General features: G+C 39.9%; 1 protein-coding gene across 4 annotated transcripts in view; it reads left to right on the top strand.

Moving 5' to 3' along the window:
- The window catches only part of lingo2 (leucine rich repeat and Ig domain containing 2), a 214,816-nt gene that overhangs the window by 98,501 nt on the left and 91,703 nt on the right, over nucleotides 1-24,612 (top strand). For all 4 annotated transcript variants that reach the window (XM_077578795.1, XM_077578792.1, XM_077578794.1 and 1 more), the window contains one exon: nucleotides 12,299-12,383. The gene's annotated coding sequence lies outside the window, so the exon portion shown is untranslated. The remainder of the gene's footprint in view (nucleotides 1-12,298; nucleotides 12,384-24,612) is intronic.

Genomic DNA, 24,612 nt, shown 5'->3' with positions numbered 1-24,612 from the left:
CCTAGTCAAATGTATATAATTATGGGACTGCTGAAAGCAGCACATATTACTCTCCACCCTAGAAAATCCCCAGATTTTTCCACAAAAATGCGGCCCGTACCGTAGATTGCACCGGGGCAAATGAGATATCAAACGATGCGGCTCGATCTGACTCGGTGCGGCATTACTTTTCTAGGAATTCCGAGTTACCATGGCGACGCAATTCCCCCAAAACTCCCAAAAACTCCCATAGGAAATGAATGGAGTAAAGGGGGACAAATTACAGATCAAGCACCTTTTTCCAAGACACGCTGCGCGCGCGCATACGTTGTCCGACCAATATGAATTTTAGCTCATTTTGTAGCAATTTTTCCCATCTTTAGCTCAGTGTCTAAATTTATTTTAAGGAATGAAAGCTCTCCCCCCTGTGCGGGTTCAAAGACAGTGAGTGAAATAGCCTTCTATTACACTCTGTGGAGCAATTAGGCTTTGAGTGGCGGGAACCAAAAAAATAAATTTCCAAAAGTCAAAAGTTTCACTTCAACTCGTCACCATGGCCACAATCTTTGCTCACTAGACATCAAATTCTCACATTTTATTTGGCTAAGGTGTCATTTAGTATCTTTATTTTCACTTTAAGCGAGGAGAAGTCGGACTAACTCGCCTATCTTTTCCATGTTAAATTCGCCTTCTTTTTCCTCTTCATTTTGGATAAATCATAAGTTTTCAACCTGCTCTCATTTGGGCATTTTTCATCCGATTAAAAAAGTTCCCCAAACCCTTGCCGTTCTAACGAGCCATTTCTTGAATCTGCATCTTGAACTGTTAAGTCGTGAGAGGCTTTTGTTCGAGGTGTGCGTCTCTCATACAATATCAATGGAATGTGGGTGCGTGACGTCTCCAAGTCAAATGTGTGTGCGTGAAAAGTGCATTTTTCTTAAAGGGACAGTGAGATACTTTTAGTTGATGTTGATTATGGTTAACTTCCACATTTCTTGACCGATTCCAGTCGTTTAAATTTTAAACTGTTCAGCTCATTTACAAGAGTCAGCAGTCCCATTCAAAATTTCCGCGGGAATTTTTCTAGTTAACTATTTTACTCGAAATTGTCTTTAAAAAAAAATCCATTCTTTCAATATTGAGGCAGCATAATGCCGCAAGGCTCCTGCAAAAATGAGGAAGTAGTGGAGTTAAACCACACTTCTCAGATAGCTGGAATGTTCAAGAGTTAGTAGATGTTTCTCAAATCTATTTTGAACTCTTTGAATTGGTTAATAATGTGTGGCCATGATTTGTGAAAAAATATAAAATTTATCGTGTTTGGACACATTGAGTTTCCACCCAATAGTGACAATATGTGACTTGGCCTCACCTCTGGAGTAGGAAAAGTGTCCTTCACTTGAGCACACTAGCCAAATGCACTTGACTTTAGGGACTTTTCGTCTGACATGAGGCACGATCTAAATCTGTGCAGGGGCGGGCTAGACTTTGTTTTGATATTTTCCCAGACGTATGCAGTTTGGCACAGTTTAATAATGGCATTTTGAATCATTGTCGCTGTGAACAAGTCTAACTTGATTCACGACCAATAGAAGCGGCTCTCATTTCCTTTAAAGTCAGTGTGCGAGAGCCGCACAATCCTTGATATAGCGGAAGGGGAACTGATTTGCTGGAATCCATACAAGTATGTTTATAAGGAACTTGAGTACACCCTTACAGTCATAGTTTAAAAAGCAATGACACAAGTTGTATGCACGAAGGAAATGGTGCATTCCTTTATCGATTGTTTCTTCATTACATGCTGCCTTTTGGAATAGGGAAGAGTAGATAGGAGCAGGCTAATGCGTGTGCGCACGTGCATTCTTGTAACAGCTCATTGGTCACGGTGGACTCATAAAGAGCTTTACTGGTGCCATTATGCATTTTTGATGGCGAGCAAAGCGACTGATGAAAAGCCATTTCACATTTAAACAAGAACAGATGCACAATTGCGGGGGTTGACATGAAAACGCATGTTGTTTCACTGCACATAGCTGGCGCGTGTTTAGCTTCATTTATTTGGCTAACAAACCAGTAGCAAGCACTCGGGTTTAATCCCATGAGACAAGAGTGTTCGCTTTGAGCGTGACATTAATCTTTGAAACGTTTGCTTGATTAAATCAGCTCTTATTGTGCAGAGTCTTCAATTATTTAACATGAAAGGAAAATAGTAACTCTAAATCTCTCTATAGGCTTGAGACTACAGTATATAACAATTATTCATCGGTCAGAGCAGTCAGATATTTGCATTGTAACGTTAGATTAAAAAACAAAATACTAGAAACTTTTGTCAGTATGATGAAATGCAATTCTACACTAATAGATTTTTTTTTTTTTTAAATTGAATATGCAGTACCAGTCAAAAATTTAGAAACACCTTTGCCTTCAATAATGTGAAACTACTTTTACTTTTTAACCTTTGGATTGTGGGCACTGGTAAAGAAAGATTTTTTTTCTTTAAAAGCTGAGAATCCAGAAAAATATATACATAAAATAAGAAAACTGAAATAATGCTGTTTAAAAAAGCAAGAATTGCTTAACATTTTGAAATAAAAACAGTTGTAAACATGGTGTAAATGTATCAGTACAACTGTATATGATTAACTTTGCCTGTGCAGTTGTTGAGAAACTGGGTATCCAGAGAAAATATAATAAATTGTAAATAAAAAAAACTAAAACAAATACATACTTAGAATAATGTAATTATTCAATGGTATTATTTGAAATGTACTGTATGAATATTATTCTCAATATTTCACTTTTTAACTGCAGGACTGGGCACAAAAGTCTGACCGGGAATTTCATGCGGTGCGGGACGGTACTTATTCTGCCGGGGACATGCCCCCAAAAATGGTGGTAGTGGGAGGCTGAGATTGGGATTTATTAATTGGATTGTTGCCATGCTTGCCCTAGTTTGCCCATGTTGCCCATTTGCAATAGACGACTGAATCCATGCAATATACTGTAACATATTCAGACACCTAGACATCACATCAGTATGTTATATGGAGTGCTTATGGCGAATCCTATTACACTTTGAGTTCCCTTGCGTGTGTTGGAAGAAATTCAGGATAAAACTCTGTCTGCTTTAAGTCTTGGCAGAGGTTTTGACGCTATCTGTAGAAGAATTCCAGAAATGTTACATCTCATGCATTCCCACATTACACTACACAGGTGTTGCTTAAGTCGCTTCAAGGTAAAAAAAAAAAAAAAAAAAAATATATAAATAATGCAAGTTGACAAAAAAGAACTATAAATCTTTTGAAGACATTTGCAAACAAATAAAGTCGACTTTTTGCAACAAGGATTTAAGAGGGGAAGACACAGTGGATAATCTCTCTCCTGTGAATTTGTAGAAGAGGTAACCTGAAGGACAGGCAGCATTCCTTTTTTTTCTTTCATTTTCACAAGTGATTCTCAATCTCAGCATGCTTCATCCTGCCCGCTGCCGCCATGACAGATGCTGTAGAATTGAATATAGATTTCAGCCAGTGAGGAAGGTGTTGTCTGATGAATCTCAATTTGCCGCCGTCCATGTTTCATAGCCACCTCAATGGGTGGTAGCTGGCGGGTAGGGGGCTTTGTGGACGAGTGGGCTAGCCTGTCATTTGCCTGGATGATCAGAATGATGATCACTACACTTTACATTGCTTTATATTTCATTCGTTTTATCGCCACGATTGTCCAGGGGGGGTTAAAAGAGAATGTGTGTGTGTGTCATGTTATTAATATGCTACACGATGCGCAAGGAGCAGCAGTAGCCCACTGTAGAAATATCGTACCTGCAGGGTGGGGGCAACAAATCGAAAGGCTTTCTCTTTGGTAGGGGCAGATGTGGTCTATTTATAGCACCATCTGATGTATGCATAATGTTGCACTAAAAAACAGACTGTGTGTCTTTATGATGGAATCTTGTTGGATCAAAGAGGGAAACTGTCCTTTTTTGTGTTGAATTGAGTGTGCTGGAAAACCAATGGCAAAGTCTGTATGTAATTGTTGTATGGGTAATAATCACAGGCCAATTGGTCTGCTTGCTATTTTATCTATAAGACACCATTTTCTTGATCTAATTTCATCCTGGCTTCTTGCTAGATACTCACGTTTGCGGTTGGAGGCATTCTTATGCAATGTCTGCCATCTACTGGTAAACACTGGCATTACAACTTAAAACTGCTCCACTACAGTAAACATTTTTTTTTTAATGGTTGCCAATTGCCTGGTACTGTAGCAATCTTCTAATATATCTGTTTTTAAATATATCTGTTGTATGACATACAGTAGCTATCACATCTCTACCTATCCATCCATCCATCTAAAGCTACTGTGTATTTCAATAAATTATATTTAATATACCCATCTATCATCACTTAAAGCAATGCCTCTAAAAATCTCGATCATTAATTCTTCCATGTTAAAGCAGATGAATGACACATTTCAGATGTATTTCTTTTGAATCATTGACACAGTCCACTTGCATGTTTTGAGGAGCTGTCAAATTTTCCCACCATGCTGAGCCCATACACAATGATGAAAATTCAAAACGTCATTTTATTATTTTTGATCTATCTTCTACGAAGGTTCCAAATTGACAGGAATCACACCAAAGGCTCTATTTCCGTGATTGGCGTAAATCCTGCATGGCTTGTAGCGTATCTCTGATTTATGTTGGTTATTTTGCAGATGAGCACAGGCTTAACCAATCAAAGCAGCTCCTTTCATTCCCTTTAAAGTGATGCGGTAGTTGTGCACTATGGTCTTGCCAGAAGCACATCTGAACCACGAAACGTAGACATGGTATCAGCAGGCGTAAGTTTTAGATTGACATTCTACCACCAAATTGTCACTGCCGGGTGCATCTCAAGACACTCCTTCTGTTGCATCGGCTCACCTAGCTTGGCTGAAATTTGCAAATGTGCAGCAAGACAGGGTCTTGTCAGTTTCTACTTCACAGTGCAGATGCTCTGTCTACAAAAATAGAGTTTCAAAACTCTTGGGACTGTACAGGTTGATCTTGGAAGGAGTTTATGGAATGGTCAAAATGATCCTCAAATGCCCATTTAAAACAACAACAACAAAAACTAAAACAACAAACTGAAACAAAACTGCCAGACTTCCTGTTAGTTCTACAGACTGGGTTCTTGAGACATTTTTGTGGGTCATGGTAGACATTAATGCCAAATTGTATTTATTTTTTTACCAAAACTTTCAGACTTCTTGTGTCTTTTTAGGTATGGCTTTTTGTAGGTCTAAAACTTGGGGCCTTAATAATGCTCTATTTTGAGTGACACTGTCAGAGGTATTACACGGTGCAGTTGTTTGTTCTGTAGACTGCCACGCATCAAGTCTCCCGTCAGGATGTATTAACGACAATTTAATCAATGTTTTAGTCTGTTGCAAAGTGCAGCATATCATCTTAATAACAGCATGTGCAGACCATAATAGGAGGCTTAATGTGTTTATTAGACACGGAAAAGGTTAAGAGACAGGAAGCGGTATGCTTCAGTGGTGACATGTGACACCTACTTGATGTGTAGGAGTGATGAATGTGATTTAATAGCACACATTAACTTCCCGAAGACCCTTTTTAATTTTCCCCATAATGTGATCTGGCATTTGCTTGTCCCCAGGCCTAATGACTTTATTTGCCGTAAAGATGTATTCATGGGGTTTTATTCATAATCTTGAAAACAAGACAAAAACGTTGAGCAGGCCGGTTAAATTGTTTGTCATCATAATTCATAGATGGTTTTCAAGTGATTAGACTGTAAACAAATGCATGAGTAAACATAGTTTTTGGGACTCCATTTTTACTATTATGCAGTATACTGTACAGCTGGTGTTGTCCTAGTTGAAGGATTGTGCTTTGAACATTATAACGTTGACCCGTTGGTTGGTCGGTCTGGTATCCTTCACTGCAGGGACCTTATTTATCAAGCATGCGCATACAGAAGTGTCCGTAAAGTGTATATACGAACATTCCCACACGAAGTATGGGATTTATCAGTCTGGACTTATATGGACTTATACGTAAGGAAGTGCCTAATTTTACCCGCAGCTCTGACCATATATATATATATATATATATATATATATATATATATATATATATATATATATATATATATATATATATATATATATATATATATATAAAAGCTTATGGTAGATGTAAGATTTTTGTTGTTGTGGCTCTTACTAGCCGAGGATGGCCGTGGCCTCTGAGTTGGTGATCAAAAAAACAAGCTGGAACCAGGTTTGCGAGCTCTTGTTTTTTTTTCTGTAATCACCCTGCACCATTGTCAGCAGGGAATCCCCTCCTCACATACAACAGGCTTTTTTTCTTTTCCCCAAACAGATTACTGAAATCCTCTTACAAAGTGGTGGACTCAACCACCAACCTTAAATGAAGGGTGACCCCGCTCATATACAAAACCCTTTAACGTATACATAACTGGGAAAAATATATGCGGTCAAGTTGTGTTTTTGCAAATCATGTTAATAATTGTCAAATAAACATTGCTTCACAAAGGAAAGAAGAGTATCCCATTTCCTCTCCCCTGGATGTCACTTGAGACAGTCCAGTGAGTCCAATCAACGGGAATGAGGTGCACCTGGCCTGCACTCGCATGGACGCGCCTCCCTGCTCCACATCTTTCCAGTGAGGGAGGGTGGATCGCTCCCTCACAGTAGAACTTTGAAATTACAGATAGAACGGCTATACCACGGATAGGCAAGGCTGCAGTCCTGCATGTTTTCGGTGTCTCCTGCCTCCAACCCAGGTGTTTCAAATCATCAGCTCATAATTACGTTCTGCAGGAGCCTCTCAGCTGTGTTCGAGGAGGTGAGACATGCAGGACTGCGATTCTCTAGGACCGAACTTGCCTACCCCTGGGCTATACGGACATCACCAACAAGCCCAAATTTAACTTCATTGTCTTTAGGAAGATTCTCCTGGTGATGATGTTGACACACATTCATTGCTTTTGTGGGCTCCATTAAAATGTGGCTGAACAGATTTGGCCCCTGGCCTTGAGTTTGACACCTACGCTTTACAACTCTTGTCAAAAAAGTGTCCTCCACAATACACAAAGGCCTCTCCACATGCCCGCTACTCTCCCTCTCTCTGTGTCTCATAATGACTTCCTTCATCTAGGCAGCAGGATAAAACACAAGCGTGTGGCGATTATGTAAAAAGGCGTGCCCGACTTGGTAATGTGATAATAAGAGCAAGACAGCTATCTGCTTCCTGGTCCAAAGACAGAGAGAGGACGTGGCACGTCCGAGTCGGGACGTTCTTGTTAAAATTACTCTTGACACGGCATGCTATTAGCACACCGTTATGAGTTCAAGGACAATGGCGGTCCAGCTTTTTTTTTTTGCTCATTTATCTGCCGGATCCTCTCGTTAAAGCCTGGAGCCGATTCCTTACAATGACTGCAGAATATTGATGAGATGCATTTGAAGGAGCCATTTAACTGAATTCATAATCCCCCACCTTTTTGTCCGCCCTGGATATTCATGGGCAGCAGAAGGCCATTTGACAATCTAACGTGAAAAATCACCTCTTTATGTTTCTGCGCACACCTTGTTCGATTGTAGTCATTTACATATAACAGAAAGCACTCAGTCTTAAAGGATATATATTATGCCATTCTTTAAAATGGTTCCCACATATCTCAATAAAATAAAACCTTCTCTCAAACTACACAAAAGATCAAGTATTAGGGAACACTTAATATTGACAATCTACTTGTCATGCACTGGGTGCAATTACTCGATTTTGGGCGGGAGCATTGACAGGGGTGTTTTTTTCTGTCTCACACAAGTGCAGAGTATGGTGTTTCTTACCACGATAATCCCAAGCAAGCAGCAAAGCAAAGGGATACTGACTGTTGCCAGTACAGTATAGCAGCTTTGTCAGTTACCAAATTCCCCGACTGCTAGTTCCCACCAACCCCTCAAAGCCCACCAGTTGACAACTTTGCAGAACCTTTGATGCAAAGGATTTAATTATCTTTTCAAACCAACACACATTTCCACATCATATGGCATGGAATAGGCCTACAACACTCGAGGTCCCAGGATAGTCCAGTAAGCCCCAACAATATAAAATAAGGAGATGAGGGAGATGCTTGTTCACAGTTGTTGTTCCAGGTAAGGTCCACATAGGTGGACCCCAAGGTAGTTGTTGCTGGAGACCACTTCCACTGATGCTCCTCTGATGTGCAAGGTGGGGTGAGTTGATGTCAATTCTTCCTTTAGTCCCCCACCATTCCCTTGGTCTTCTTCACATTGACATCAGCATTTTGTTTATCTTTGCACCAATCCTCCAGATGTTCTAGCTCCTCTCTGTACTCTGACTAATTGTTGTTCATGACATGTCCCACTACAAGCTTCACTAAATGACAACTCGTGATTTTTGTAGAGCAGTCATAGGTCAGTTGTGTAAACAGCTGGGGGATAAGTACACAGCCCTGAGGATGGCCAGGGTCACAATTTGAGTATGTGGTAAGTGCTAACACTGTTAGCTAATGCTAATTTAACACTACGGCTATACTTATTTTTTGGCTATGACATACTTTTTCCATCCATCATGTCCGTTGCTAGAAAAAAGTTAATTTTTGCTCATCCATCCATCTATCCATCCATCCATCCTACCTACCTGTCAGCTAATGTCAATCTGTGCTAACAATGCTGCAGATCAGCTTTTGTCTTTGACATGATAATGTTTATGTTTACTCAGTCATTTGCTTAAAGAATGGCAGATCTCTGCTCGTCTTAACTGCCAAGTCATGGTGGTAGTGGTGTGTCGTGCAGTATTAGGGAATATGATGTTACAGACAGATTTTTGGAAATGGGTAGCCACAAAAGATTGACTTAGTTGTTTGACTTAACACTTGTGGGTGGGCTAGTACTAAACAATTTGTATACAAGCCATTAAAAAGTCACTTTTCCATAACATGTCCCATTTAAATGATGGATGATCAGCCAGTTGTTTTGGCACGTGACAGAAAACACCATTCAAAAGTGAGCCTAATTCCGTTTGGAGCAAGGCATTATCGCAAATGATGCGACTTAATCAGGCAACAGCAAAAATCTGCCGCCTCTTGCTCCTGTGAAAAATGGCAAAACGACTCCCCTGCCTACCACAAGTCTGGCCTTGATTCCCAAGGATGCATTAATGCATCAATTGCCACCTGCCGTCAAGATGCGACCCCCCTGTTACTATGATGCTCTGCACTCTGTAAAAAATAAAAAAATAAATACCCTAACGCGCTCGGGCCACCTGGAGGCCGTAACAGACGCCACATCAGCAATAATGGCCAGCAAACTGGGGGAACAGATTGCCGCTCTCTTCTTCTTCAGCGTCACTTCAGTTTTTCAAATTGTGTTCCAAAGAAAATGGTTACGATGTGAACTGGCAATGCTACTCAAGTTGGCAGCGCTCCAATTCCACTTAGCACATCCCTCCACAAAAATAAACTAAAAGAATTGCAGTTAACCCCATCTAGCATGCATCACTGTTCACATATTTACATTATTATTCTGCGGCGCTTATCCCAGCTGTTGAGCAATTCTGAAAAACTCACCCTTTTCAAGATTTTGTGCACTCTTAAATGCCATACAATGGCACCAAATCCCAGTCAATAGGAAGGTTATTTGTGTCAAGGAAGTATGCCCTTACTGAAAAGTAGTATACTTAAGGTACATAATATAGACTATACTTAACTCATTCGCTGCCATTGACGGCTATAGACGTCAAAAATTCATTTGAAGTATTTCTATTTAACATTTTTTTCCATTTTTGTTAACAAGAGTATGAAAACCTAGACATTTTGTTTGTACATTTAGAACAGATGTAAAATTTGTGATTAATCGTGAGTTAACTAGTGAAGTCATGTGATTAATTATGATTACAAATTTTAATTAATTTACGAACAAATACTAATAATCTTTTTTTTTAAAGAAAAGATTATTAAAAAAATATCATAAATTGTAATTAATCGCATGACCTCACGATTAATCCCAATTTTTATATCTGTTCTAACACAGTAAAACAATTCTAGGTTTTCAAACTCTTGTTAACAAAAGTGGGAAAAAATGTTTTAATAATAAAAATTGTTAAAATTAATTTTTGACGTCTATAGCCGGCAATGGCAGTGAATGAGTTAATTATACCTAAGTTTATTCTTCGAGTGTACTTATTCTTGTACAAAAAAAAAGTTTACTCCTTTGGACTAAATTGGAACATTGCTGATTAGCTTGAATGGTAGTTTGAAACACCTGTGTTGGCTGTGGGAGACATGGAAAACAGGCTGGAAAGGGGTACTTGATGACCGCGGTTGAAATATATCTGCATTGTCAACCCATGTTGTTACCAGTAAATAGGAGAGAGTTTTTGCCACAAGTGTAACCCTTTGCACTGTTGAGTTTTGAAGGCATATTTAAGTGTTTGGGGATCATAGTGCTGGGCAAAATTTCAATTTTTAATTTTTTGCTGATTTAGACTCCTTTCCCCCCCACAAGAAAAACATGGAATTTTCTTGGGGGTTATCCCATGTTCTTAGTTGTTATAGTAGACGTCAGGATAATATGGCTGTAACGTGTTGTAAACTTATCAAGCTTATATGCAACATTTTTAACATCATGCAATTCAACTTGTGATTGTGATTGGTTAGTTAATAATAATAATAATAATAATAATAATAATAATGATACATTTAATTTATTAGCGCCTTTCATGACACCCAAGGACACTAAACTAAGACAATTAAAAGCAAACCCCAAAATTAGGGCAGAAATATATATATATAAATAAAAAAATAAATAAAAAAGGCCTAAAATCAATACAGTAAAAAGGAGAGACTGGCAAGAAACGTTAAGTGCAGTAGGCAGTCCGGAACAGGTGTTTTTTTTAGTCTTGATCTGGAAGAGAGAGAGTTACTGTTGCTGAGGTCCGGTGGGGCAGAGCGACCAAAGACTCCGCCCCCCATGGTGCTGAGGCGGTCTGGGGAAACAGAGGGATGAATGGAGGAGGAGTATCTGAGCGAGCGACCAGGGATGGACACTTGTAGATCAGACAGGTAGGGAGGGGCGAGGTCATGGATGGCCATGTAGGTGAATAGGAGAAGTTTGTAACTGATGCGATATTTCACAGGGATCCAGTGGAGGTTCTGGAGAACAGGGGTGATATGGCAGTATGTGGGGTTCCGCGTGATGATGCGGGAGGCAGAGTTTTGGACCAGTTGGATTTTATGGAGATACTTTTGGGGAAGGCCGAATAGGAGGGAATTGCAATAATCTGAACAGGAGGTGACAAGGCTGTGGACAAGAATGGCAATGGTGTGGAGGGTGAAGGAGGGGTTAAGTTAAGATCCAATCATAAACCAGAAGTGTTGACATCATCCAAATTATGCATTTTATTGGTTTAGACACGCAGATGTCATGTCCACCATCTAAGGGGCTGAAGGGGTTTTAATATAGGCAATTATATAAAAAAAATATATGAGGTGTCAACTAGTCATACTTGTTTACTGTTTGCTGTAGGGTACGATTCCTATCCCCACGGAAAGCAGGTGTTTAATGTATTTATTCAACAAGTTCCAAGCGTCTTCTAAAATGTTTTTGCGTTAATCTTGGCTGTTTCTGTTATCTTTCATGTTTGCTATACTAATATTAACTACCAGAAGACTTTTGTTTTCCCAGTTAAACTATTTAATGGATGCCAAGATGATCAAGTACATGGGTTCGTGGAGCCCTTCAACCACACAGGTGCCGAAGAAGGTGTAATATGCCCAAAATTATTCCTGTCCTTATAGTTTCTTAGCCACGCCCACATAGGAGCGGGGTAAAACCTAACAGTGTGCTGGAATTTCTCTATGTGTTATTCCACATGTAACCAGTGTTTACTGGTTTCAAATGGTAAGTGTGCCAAATGTGGCCATTGATAGTGGAAGAAGACCGTTTAAGGTAATTTTGGCCATTTCATGTTGTACTGCACTTCAAACTCGTCCTATTGTTTGGTGGCTAACAAATATCAACTTTGTATGCTAGCAGCACTAAAAAGCGAAGAAACAGTCTCATTGTGTGTAAGTGGAGCCTGGTGGGAAAGTTTGATGACTCGCCATAAAAGCAATGCAATAACAGTTTCTTGGTTAGGAATATTTGCTATAAAAATGTGACCATCAAATGTCCAAACAGCGAGCTTCTTTGGAAACACTATTGATCGTCATTATAGCTTAAAAGCCTTGCTATCATTCTCTCTGTTATCTTTGTGCAGATCAAGACTGAGAATCGGGGCAACTGCAGTGAAGGAGACGAGAAAGAGCAGGCCATGGCTGAGGGGATGATTGCTTCTCAAAGTGGTAAGCACAAGTTAGATACTTGCTGGCGATTTTTTTTTTTTTTTAAATGTGGTTGTTTTTTTTTCACTCGTGTTCGTTTAAGGTGATTGAATCCCTTTTTTGCCTGACTTGTGAAGCTTTTTAAGTGAGGCAGAGAAGGACAAAGTAGCACAGGCGTTAAACTGAGGTCAGACTGACACGCTTGCTTCTTCTTTATTCACTTGCATGTCTTGAACTTCAGCTCACCAAAGAAGCTTTTTTTTCCTCCTCCCATTTCGTATATTTGAAGCAACTGCACTTGGTATAAAATGACTAATGCTGCCTTTTTTGGACCCGCAGCACTTCGCCATGAAATCATGAGATGATGGGATTTCTTGTAAACAGGCTGACTTTTGAGCATGGTGTATAAGAATGTTACAACTGCAGCATGTGGCTAGAATTTTTTGCTCCACGATTTGACCTTGTTATCGTGCCTCAAAGTGAGGCATTGGCATCATTGCGTGTGTCTAGATAGAATGGCGTCAATGCACAAAAAGTCTGACACTGTCAAATGGTGGACTTAAGCCTGGGAAAAATGGCAACTCACATTAAGAATGGCATTAGATCATTAGAACGAGGGGTGGGAATCACACAATTCATCTTCACATATGTTGCTAATGATAGCAATGGTTTCACAATACAGCAATTGTGTTTTAGTCTCCCAGGTGGGTCCTAAAAAGGTTCCTGACTTTGTTCTTGACTTGGATTTTGACTGTTTTCTGACTTACTTTCTTATTTGATTCTTGACTTAGTTCCCTAAAAGAGTAGGTGCTTGTCTGGCACCACAACATTTGGCTCTGTAGGTTTTCAAACTTCAGCCCGTGACGCCGCTTATAACTGAACAACATGAACTTTGGTGAGCTTGTCTGTCATAAATAGACCAATCAAATAGTCCAAAAATGCACTAGAACCACTTGTGTTTCTATGTGGGAGATTTTGTGGGATTGCTTCCAAATTAGAACAAGGTATACTCGGCAGATGCTAAATTGTGAGGCAATTTGACTTTTCGCCAATTCAGACTAGGCATGTAAAAAATATATATGGAAGGAAGTGGGAAATTTCCAAGGGTCCTTCAAATGCTAATTTAAGAGATTAAAAAAAAATGCTTCCAAATTTAAACTGCATATAGAAGGGACCATCACTCTTCGCGATGGGATATGAGCCTTGTTTCGAATAGGTAAAATCTGCTGGATTGCTGCACCTCCCAACCACACACCCCCTAAAAGAAAATATTAATAATTGCCTATAGATTCCACATGATGGCGGCAAAGCTCTACTTTTGTCTAAATGAAGCTATGGGCTTGTGAAGCCCCTTGAAACTATTTTGTGAATAAGGGCTTGACCTGACTTCAACATCATTTTTTGGCATGAAGATAGCACAATATTGCAGCAAAGCAATAGTTTTATTGCTTTGGCCTGAGTGCAAAACAGTAAATAGGTGAGTTTTTCCAGTAAAATCGAGAACAGGTTTGTCAAATCAATGAGCAAACTTCTGACTTTAGCAAATACTGACTTGTGAATTGGAAGTTTGCAGTTTTGGTTTGAACCATCAATTTTAGATGAATTTTAAATAGTAAAGTGAATTTCAAAAAAATACTCACTTAGCAACATGGCATTTGGCAGTATCATAAGTGGAACAACAAAAAAAGTCTTAAGAATTTATGCCTTTAAATGAACAAGTCTGCATTATAATTTTAAGTGGTCTTTTTTTTTTTGCACTCTTGAATGTAGGCCATATTCATTAAGACAATAATAAAATCACCAGAAATCAGAATCTTACAGTACATCAGAAGTTATCAGATAAAGGACCGAAGCAATATTATTATTATTATTATTTTTGATTTATGAAGCACTTGTAGACATGTCAGATCTTCATGTCAGTTATCAGATTTTTCATGGTCATATAAACAGCAATTTTTCTGAAAACTGATGGAACTAATACTCTAATAGACCTGTACAACATTTTCTGTGCAAAGCAGCAGTCGAGGCACGTCCGATCGCAGCTCAGCGGTCCCACGCGAGACTTTTAATTGCACGAATCAGTCTAGTGTGTCCGCCAACATGAGATCTGCTGTTTTCTTTTATTGTTTTTCTCTTGGCCCACACATCAGTCGAATGTAGTCTGATTAGATCTGCCGTCACATTTTCACATCTTAAAAGGGAATAATGAGGCTTGAGAGCGAGCCTGTGGAATCAATGTTTTTTTCCCCACTTTGAAGAGGCTGACATGTAAATGTTACCTAGCTGGGATTTATTTGTAAATACTTGATGACATCTTTCTGAGACAGTTGAAATCCTAAAGGGGATACACTAGCTAAAGTGACTTTTTAATTGTTGGGATACAATTAGTTATAGTACTGCCTGCCTACCCATGAAGTGTGAAATCAAGCAACCATGTACTGTAAATCTTTTATCTGAGTTGCCTATTTCTGAAAATGTTTTTGTAATAAGCAGCACATATTTGATTTTGGGGAAATCTGCACACTAATTGATAAGTTTATTCTGGCATTTTGGTGATGAAGTGCTGCTTCCACAAAAAAAAAATGCTTTCCTTGCTGGGTAGCTGTAATTCTTGACTCTTGGTATATTTAGATGAAAACAAACTCAAATTGATATTATTAAGACACCTGGAACGGTTTAAACTATGAAAAAGCATGCATAATGTCTCATATTAAACCCTCCTTTTGCATTCATTTCACATGAACAGAAATAATGTTTTTGGTTCAATTTGGCCTTTATCCAGAATCTGAATCAGAAACATCAAATTTAATACTTCAATAATAACAATAATAATAATATAATATTTAGATAGTTTGCACACTACAGATTACAATTACAGTAATTCACGTGCTGCATGTTGACAGTGTTTTATCCCCTTTCTTTGGTAAACCAAAACATTAATGGTTCAGTGTTGCCTGCAGTACATTTAACAATATTAAGTTGAAAACACTGCAACGCTATTAATAACTCTTCAGTCAACATGCTAGAAAAGAGTGTATTATAAATTAAACAGTCTGCCCTATTTTAACCCCTTATGTCACTGTTGTGTTAATACTCTACATTTTTCTAACACATACTGAAAGCTATTTTTAATGAATTGTTTACAAACTTTAAAATGGATCAGTTTGACCAGCAACATAAACAGAGGGTTCATTTTAGAGTTGAATATGTATTATGACTGCCTATTGTGTAATAAAGTAGACAGTTGCACGATAATCATCGAAATGAAGTGAAAAAAAAAAAACGCCATAGCATTCATCTTGTTGTTATTCCGCTACTACTTCTCCACACACACACACACATCTCATTATTTTCTCCACTCGAGCTTATTGATTCATCATTACTTCCTACCAAACATATTATGGCTCCAGCACAAGTGACACCAAATTAAATTTGCTAAATAGAAGTTCTGGCCAGTGTTTTGAGGGCTAACGTAAATGATGTTGTAAAAATGCCTTAAGTTTTAATGTGAGGCAAAGAAAAAAAAATGTTTTAACTGTAAATAGCGACATATTGAATGACATTTTAATAAGTGAATGTTAAAAAAAAAAAAACATGCTGGCAAGAAATGCTCCAGTAAATGACAGAAGCTGCAACATCAATATTTGTCTAAAACTAAAACTAATGATGCAAACAAGTCAGTAGCTGACAAACAAAATGTTGCATTATTTGTTTTCTCCAAATGAGTTAACAAGTTTGACGTAGCATCAAATAAATATCACTAGCCAGAGGCTGAGCTGCACTGTGTTTGTTTACGGAGCACACCTGTGACTTCATGTCCCTTTGCCATAACGAAAAACCCATGCATGTAATTAAAAAAGTGGCATCTGGTGGTCGTTTTCTGATCAAAGCACAGTGCTGATGCCAGATGATAATTTGCTGGACACTCTGTTTCGTATATTTGATTGAGGCAGAGAGAGGAAAACTGGTTTAAGCCACCAAAATCTAATACTATAATTAATTATTTATTACACTAATTGTTAAATCACGCCTCAGATTTACACAGCTGCAATTTGAATGAGATAGTGTTTAATTGCTTTGCCAGGCAATTAGCTCTTTTCACTTCAAATGATAAATGTCACTAAAATGCACTATTGCCAGTAATGTCGTTGTTTTGGACTACATTCTCTGATTGCTGTGTATCCATCTATATACTGTGTGTATATTTTCGGCACAAGGTTAGACAACATGGAGCACTTTTTTTAAACTTTACTTGCTGTCAAGAGTGACGGAGATGAGCTTGATATTTGCTGAGCGAACCTTCGTGACCGCGCGTGTCGTCATCTTCTTCGCCAATCTTGCGTCTTGCGATGGCGCTGTCAGCCTTGGTGGCCTACTTTAGCTCTGATGGACGTCCATCTCGGGTCTCTCAGCCAAATAACAGCAAGGCAAACAACATTTTCAATTCCAAGTGGCATGTTTACCTTTTTGTTTATTTTTGATACTTGAGTTTTAATGATGGATACATTTTGACAAGAATCTACATGTTGGTAAATTATGTGTGTTGTGCGGTGAGGAAATAGAACTCCAAAGTGTCATGCAGTTACTGTAATGAAATTGTGTCTTGACAATTATTCCTGATTACCGCCACCTTACACAATAGAAATAAGCAGCAATGCTAGAAACAATCCACAGTCAAAAAAGTCCAGGGTATGATCAAACACTTGAATGGGCACATCATATATTTGACTTCATTAAAAAAAAAAAAAAAAAGTTTGCATGGTTTAAATGAGGGAGCTAATCAGTTATTTTGTGTGAATGACATTATTTGCACTTCTCAGTTTTTTTAATATCATTAACTTTTTACTGTTTATGAACTTGACTATGAATTTCTCAATGGGTTCGTTTTAACCAGCATATTAATATCAAACCTATGAACTTGAAATGTTCACAAAAGGGCTTTTTTTTTTAAGTCCGGTGATTAAAGCATGCTACTGAATTTTTGGGCTAACCTAGCATTGTTTTTTTAAAGAAAGAAAAAAAATTGATATGACAAACACAAAATTGCATTTGAGGTTGATGCAAGGAAATTCTATGTGCGACGGGCCTGACCGGGATACGAAGCGGCACCCGCCCGCCTAGCTCCCTCGGTGGTAGGGGCTGTACGCCGTGCACACACATTTTCTTTTCATTTGTGCTTCTTCCGTGCGGCAAACTATCAATCAAAATACCAGCGTTTTAGTATTAGTCCCGCTCCACTTGATTTTCGGGTTATCAATGCCCAACTCAACATTAGCTTCACACGCACGATTGTTTTGTTCACGTGGGCTCTGCTTGCTACAATCTGGATAAAAGAGCAGAAGCGGCGTCTGGAACGGACTGCTTGTATATGAGTTCTAATATCGGAGATTTTGGATGTAGACCGATAAAATCTGATACTGTTTTTTGGCTGATTATCAGCCCAATACCCCTAGTTTCTGTTTATTTCTATTGGTAAAGGTGGCAGTTGTCACGATTTACTAGTTAGAGGAGCATTTTTTTAGAGGGACATGGTTCAAGGATGAATACATTAGGAAATTTAATTTTTTAAATTTAATTAAACAAAAAATCTTTATCAATACCAATGACATATAGCGGCAGGCAGAACAGTTAAAATTAAACCATTGCCATTCATACAACCAAATAATATCTATTGTTTAACAAAATAGAGTAAAGGTGTGAGTAGATTGAGAGGAAATCACAATTATTTCAGCATATAACTTTTTTTGTGCCATTTTTTGTTCAGTAGTATGCTTTGAGATTTTCCAAATGTAAAATAAGTGCCTTGGCTCCAAAAAAAAAAAAAGAAAAGTTGGGAGACACTGAATTAGTGTACCTAATTGTATGGCTTGTGTATTCAGCTTTGATGTTTTTTTTCTTCTTTCAGTTTGCGTTCGGCGCTCACGGCCTCGCTAAGCAGCTTCTTTCTCCCCCTCCAAGACTTAATTAGGCGCCTGCTATTTTCCTGCGTGGAAAAACAACAGCCAACACAAACAAACAGACAACGGAAAGAAAAGCCACAGGGAGAAAGGAAGTGATAGGGAGAATACCCACAATGCACTCTGATATTGCAGCTTGCAGTTAAGCACAAAGACTGACTACCTGCTGTCTGCCCCCTCGCATAGAAAGGTTGATAATCCCCTTTTACGCGAGCGTGGTTCCTTCATGCATCACAGGCCTTCATTCTGCTCGGCCAACATGGCGGCCCAGCGCTAAACCAGCTGCGCATGCCGGGGAAAAAATCTAAATTGTGCGTTGCGCTCGACCTACTTGCCTGTATACGTAAATGAGCATGTGTTGATGTATTGTTTTTGCATGCAAACACAACATACATGCATTCATGAATGCAAAACACTTGAGTGATTTAAAGCTCCGATTTGCATTTGACATGTATGTGCCAAATGATCCCTGTTTACATTAGTGTGTTAGCTCATTCTGACTGCATTGCTGTAACTGCTCTGACGTTATGGTTTCGCTATAGTAATGTATGTACAAAGTGGGGGATATCACTCATAACTGGCCAAAGAGCGATCACGTGAATTAAATGACAGACGCAATACGTGTAACGTACGGTACATGTCATGCCACAGAACAAAATAATAATAAATTGAATGACTAGAACACCATTGATTTCGCAAAGTGAGAATAAAAAGGAGTATTTTCTACAATATATTAAGATGGGGTACACGCTGAACTGGCTACCAGCCAATCGCAGGCCACAAATAGACAAACCACCATTCACATATTTTATTTTAATCTGAGATTATCATCATTGTCAATTACTGAATTATTGTATAAGAGAAATAGACAGTTAATATTTCGACAACATACATTATTTTGACTAAGACTGTAGGAATGTGGTTGTGAAGGTGTGTTGGGATGAGATTGCACTTAAAATTCATGATTCTTCTGTTTGAAGTTATGATGCAGGATTTTATTTCATTGATGTGGAGCAGACTACACACAATAAACCATTTTGCTAATAATCCAGTCATATACAAAAGGCCAAAAACTGACCAAGGCCTATCTACCTTGTATTACAGAAATGGCAATGCTGGGTGGCGTTCCTAAATCATGTGATGTGGCTTTAACCAATAAAATAACAGTACAGTCACTTCTTTGCCAGACTTTACTTCATAGGCTTTGTCACAAGTGCAGAGAGAGACTTGTCATATACAGAGAGTCCTCGAGTTACAACGTACCCAACCTATGTCGTTTCGATTTTATGGCACCCCTGTGTCATCCGTAGCACCGTCTCTTTCATTAATTTCCCACAGTAATCACACCATTTTGAAGTTATTTCAAGTTGTGTTGTTGTTACCTCCAGCAACGGGCGTCCATCAAGCAGGTTGGTTTGCCACCAGGCGCATCACATTTCCGTGTTTTAAGTTTCCATTAGCTCCACTTTGCCATCCGTCAGCAATAAATGTCCGTGCGGAAACACGAAATATTGGTTCCGGCAATTTCCGGGTGGCGCAAATACGTTTTTTAAAAATTACTGTACAAAGTATTTTGATATCGACTTTAACGGTGAAATCCGACGAAGTTGAAATTCGGGTTACATCGCCAGTGTAGGAACGGAACTCAAGGACTCCCTGTAATTACTATAATGTGATCATACCTAACCAGTTTTTCATGATAACTGCCACCATACACTATATAAATAAACAGAAGCACTAGAAATAATCTAGTGTCAAATAACAGAGGTGGGCAGTTCCGTCTCCCCTCTGGCACTGTCGCTGACGCATGCTCACATTTTTGGCAAGTGCTTTATGACGCGAAGCCTCGAAACAATACACACACTGAGAAAGATCTGTACTGACCCAAATCAACGGACGAAAACTTGCTTCAGTTGGTGCTCAGTCCCATACTTGCCAACTTTCCCGATTCACGCAGGAGACTCCCAAATTTCAACCTTATCTCCCACTTGGCTCCCTATCAGTCGTTTTCCCCGCTAATTTCCAGATTTTACAGTGAAGTAAACCGCTTACAATGTGGGGAATATTTGACACAATAACTGGCAACCCTGGCCTGCTTGCACGGTAAGCAGCCGGTTACGAGACTTCCTCTGGAGGCAATGATAGTCAAGAAGCCTTAATTCTACCCATAGTACTTCCAAGATTCTAGTGGCAAAGCAGTTTTCATAAGTTTTCTGAGGGCGGTCAGTTTTCAGGCCAGTCAACGTCGGTCAGTCGCCGCTGTCGACGAATGCATGCCAGTCGTCTCATCTCTCACTTTCCCCCACCCTTCCCCCTTAACTCTTTCACTGCCACTGACGTTTAAAGACGTCAAGTAAAAACCTACGGAGCACTGCCAATGACGTCAAAAGACGTCATCCAATGATTTTTTTTATTTATTTTTGAAACGGGTAGAGGAAACCCTTCCGCATGTCTGGTGAAAGTTTCCAGTCTGTCTGTTGTGCCTAATGACTATTTTTGGCCCCTAGAGGGCAGCGATGACTCTCTTTTGACAAGATCGGGTGGGCGTCAGTAGAGGCGGAGCTAGAGCGTCGAGCAGGAGATGAGAATGGAAGACAAAGGAAAAATGGCGGCCGGTCGCGAGGAGCTCACGCCCGAGCCGTTTTTTTCAAAGACCAAAAGCATCGCTGAAAGAGCACATTGTTGACGACGATGATCATCATCGATGATGAAGATGAGGGTGGTGACTCCGTGGTTGGGAAGCATTGACGCGGCAGTAGAAGACGTTAGATGGAGCTAGATGGAGGAGGGAACAGGCAATGGCGAGCGTTTGCAAGCAGCTCTACACTTACAAGATGAAAGGCATCGACCAACGCTAAAATAGTACATTGATGACGACGATGATCATCATCGATGATGATGAAGGTGAATCCGAGCTTGACGGCGAAATTGGAACCGCTGACGCGGCGGCTATGACGGTGTCGTAACGCGGAGCGCAACCGAGCACGCACATGCGGACGTTCGATCGGACGACGGAGAGTGCCCCGAGTCCAATGCATATTCATCGGAGGAAGTGTGTACAGTCTGCTACTTGCTTTTTATTCCCCGGAAAAAAAGCCCGTCAAGAAAGTGTAACGTTTGCACGCAAAACGGACCAATGCGAAAGTGAAAGTAAACTGTTGTGCGAGTCCTGGCGTCTCCTTGCACGCAGGAGAGCGTTACAAAAGGAAAAACTGTATTTGAAACATCCACATAATTGTAAGCAGTACCACAGTTGCACACATTTGTAAATAGTTTGTGAAATTGTTTTGTCAAATTGTTACACTGTTGAATGGAAATAAACGTATTTTGCAATCAAAAAACACTTTTTCATTGTTGGTGAAAGCGTTTTACAGAAGTAAAGCACTATTTAGGTGTTTGTGGCATCATTTATGGACAAAAAGAAGTGTAGAATTCACTAGAGTGCATGAAATAACATCGTTTCACAAAAAACTCTTTCTCTCCATTTTTGGTTTCAAAACAGAGAATTTCGGTGAAAGTAACCATTTTCTATTGTTGATTACTGAAGAACGGAATAAGGTAGAAACAAACTTTTTTTTTCTGATGAAAGCTGAGAGTCTTTCATTTGGTAGTATGTGTGTTTCCATAGTCCAAACACAACATTTTCTGTGGACCTTGAAAGATCACTCAAAATGCTTAAATCGGCTGGCACTGGCGACAACCCGTTTCTGAAAACGTCTGGCAGTGAAAGAGTTAATGTCGATGAATAGGATACAGTGTATGTCCGTCATCCGCAAAAATCAGAGGCAGGTATGCGGTCTGTATTTTTCGAGGCTTCGCGTCATAAAACACTCACCGAAAATGTGGGCATCTGTCAATGACAGGGCCGGCGGAAAGACGGAAGTGCCCACCTCTGCTAAATAATGTGATCTCTCTTTTCACCATTTATCAATGACAACGCAACACCTTGCACAATCAAACTAAACAGGTATGGCGTATTCATGGGCATCTCACATAGAAACAAAGCACCAACTGAGTAGACAAAGCCTCATAGTGGGCGACAGGGAGCAATAACGCCTCCATCCGCCAAGGAGACCACTTTTATGTTTCTAGTGTTCATCCGGCTGCATCCGAATATTATACACCAGGCATCGTCAATGGACGCCTAAATCCACTCTTTAAAAAAAAATAATGGAAAAAAACAACTCGCCTCAGCAGGTGTTGGGGAAATAAATATTTCATGCGACTCTTTCCACCATTGAAAAGTGTCAGTGACAGAGATCAATAGTAATAAAGGTATCTGGCTATGCACAGATATGGTCGTCGTGAGAGGCTAAGACGATTTCAAATAGCTGCGAGTACATTTTTTGATAGTGTGCTGTAACTCTGGCAGTAGGCTTATTTACTGGAGTTGCACTTTTTTGCTCACATACATTCCTGTTGGGTCTTGTTAATGCATATGGATCATGCAACCAAACTGCTCTGGACACAAAGTGCACTCACATCACTTTTAAAGTAATTTTGCTTTAGCAAAGAGAACTATGTAAGTAAAAATACTAGTATTTTATTTGAATAAGGTCAAACTCCCAGGCTATTATTTACATTACTAAAGAACAACTGACATCTTGGTCAATAGAAACAAACCAAATTACTAGGGAAACAAATTAAATCTTCTCATGGGCTCACCACATGTGGGAGGAGCCAAAGTGGTCAGGTGCAGTGTGAGCTGGGTGGCGGTCCAATCCTGGCTCTCGGTATGTGGAACATCACCTCTATGGCACGAAAGGAGCCTGAGCTGATGTGTGAGGTCTAGAAGTTCTGACTGGATATAGTTGGGCTTGCCTCCACACACAACTTTGGCTCTGGTACCAGTTTTCTTGAGTGAGGCTGGACTCTCTTTTACTCTGCAGTTAGCCATCGTGGTAGGCGCTGATCAGTTGTTGGCATACTTATTGTCCTTCGGTTTGGTGCCTGTACGTTGGGTTGAGAGTGTAACATCCCTCTACCCTCGGGTGGGGGAACTGGTTATTTGTGCCTATGCACCAAACAGCAGTCCTGAGTAGCCACCCTTTTTGGAGTCTTTGGGGAGCATGCTGGAGAGCTCTCCTGCTGGGGACTCCATCGTTCTACTGGGGTATTTCAGTGCTCACGTGAGCAATGACCTGGAGGGATGTGATTGGGAGGATTGGCCTTAGAACATGAGCAGTGTTGTGTTATTGACTTCTGTGCTCATCACGGATTGTCCATAATCAACAACATGTTCAGAAATAAGGGTACCAACCATCAACGAGCAGAACCTTGCCCATGTCACTGTGGAAGAGGTTGACACTGGGTCTGAGTAGACCATGTTTTGTACTTCCATTGTTGAGGTAGGCAAGCGGAATGTAGCTTTGGTGGTCACTGAGGCAAAAACTTGGGCATGGGTGGAGTTTGGTAGTACCATTGAGAATAACTTTTGGATGGCTTCTAGGAGATTCTGGTCCACCATATGGCATCTCATGAGGTGGGAAGCAGTGCACAAATAACACTGTGTATAGTAGAAATGGGGAACAGCTGATCTTGACCCAGGACATTGTGAGCCAGTGGAAAGATTACTTGAAAGATCTCAATTCAACCAACACACCTTCCCATGAGCAAGCAGAGTCTGGGGTCTCTGAGGCTGACTTGACTATTTCTGATTAAAAGGGACCTTGGTGGAAAGCCCCCGGAGTTGGATGAGATCCATCCAGAGTTCATAAAGGCTCTGGAAGTTGTTGAGGCTGTCCTGGTTACCACGCCTCTGCAACAATGCATGGACATCGGGGACACCCAGGAAAGTGCCTCTTGATTGGAAGACTTTGATAGCGGCCTTCCTTTTCTAGAAAGGGGACTGGAGTATGTGTTCTAATTTAATTTGGGACAGCTGGAGAGGAGGACCCGCCGGGAAGTCGAATCTCACATTCAGGATGAGTAGTGTGGTTTTTGTCCTGGTTGTGGAACAGTCGGCCAGGTCTTGACCCTCAGTTCTCGAAGTTTGCCCAGCAAGTCCTATACCGTATGTGTTTTCTGGAAGATGGCATTTGAACGTGTTCCTAGGAAAGTTCTTTGGTCAGGTGTTTCGGGAGTATGGGGTCGTGAACCCCCTGATATGGACTGATTGGGGCCTTTACAACTGGCGTCACAGTTGTTTTAAGAAATCTTGCCAGCTCAAATAACTTTGCTTAAGTTAAGTAATATATGTCTTATTTCATTACACTTTTCCTATTATTTAAGACCATATTTATTTTCCATAATAGGTAGTATAAGAGCAAGTTTTATGGGGGAAGACATTCTAC

The sequence above is a fragment of the Vanacampus margaritifer genome, chromosome 10, assembly GCF_051991255.1.
Source record: "Vanacampus margaritifer isolate UIUO_Vmar chromosome 10, RoL_Vmar_1.0, whole genome shotgun sequence".
Classification (NCBI taxonomy): domain Eukaryota; kingdom Metazoa; phylum Chordata; class Actinopteri; order Syngnathiformes; family Syngnathidae; genus Vanacampus; species Vanacampus margaritifer.
Note: the sequence above shows the minus strand (reverse complement) of the source record. Positions and strands in the feature narration are given on the sequence as shown.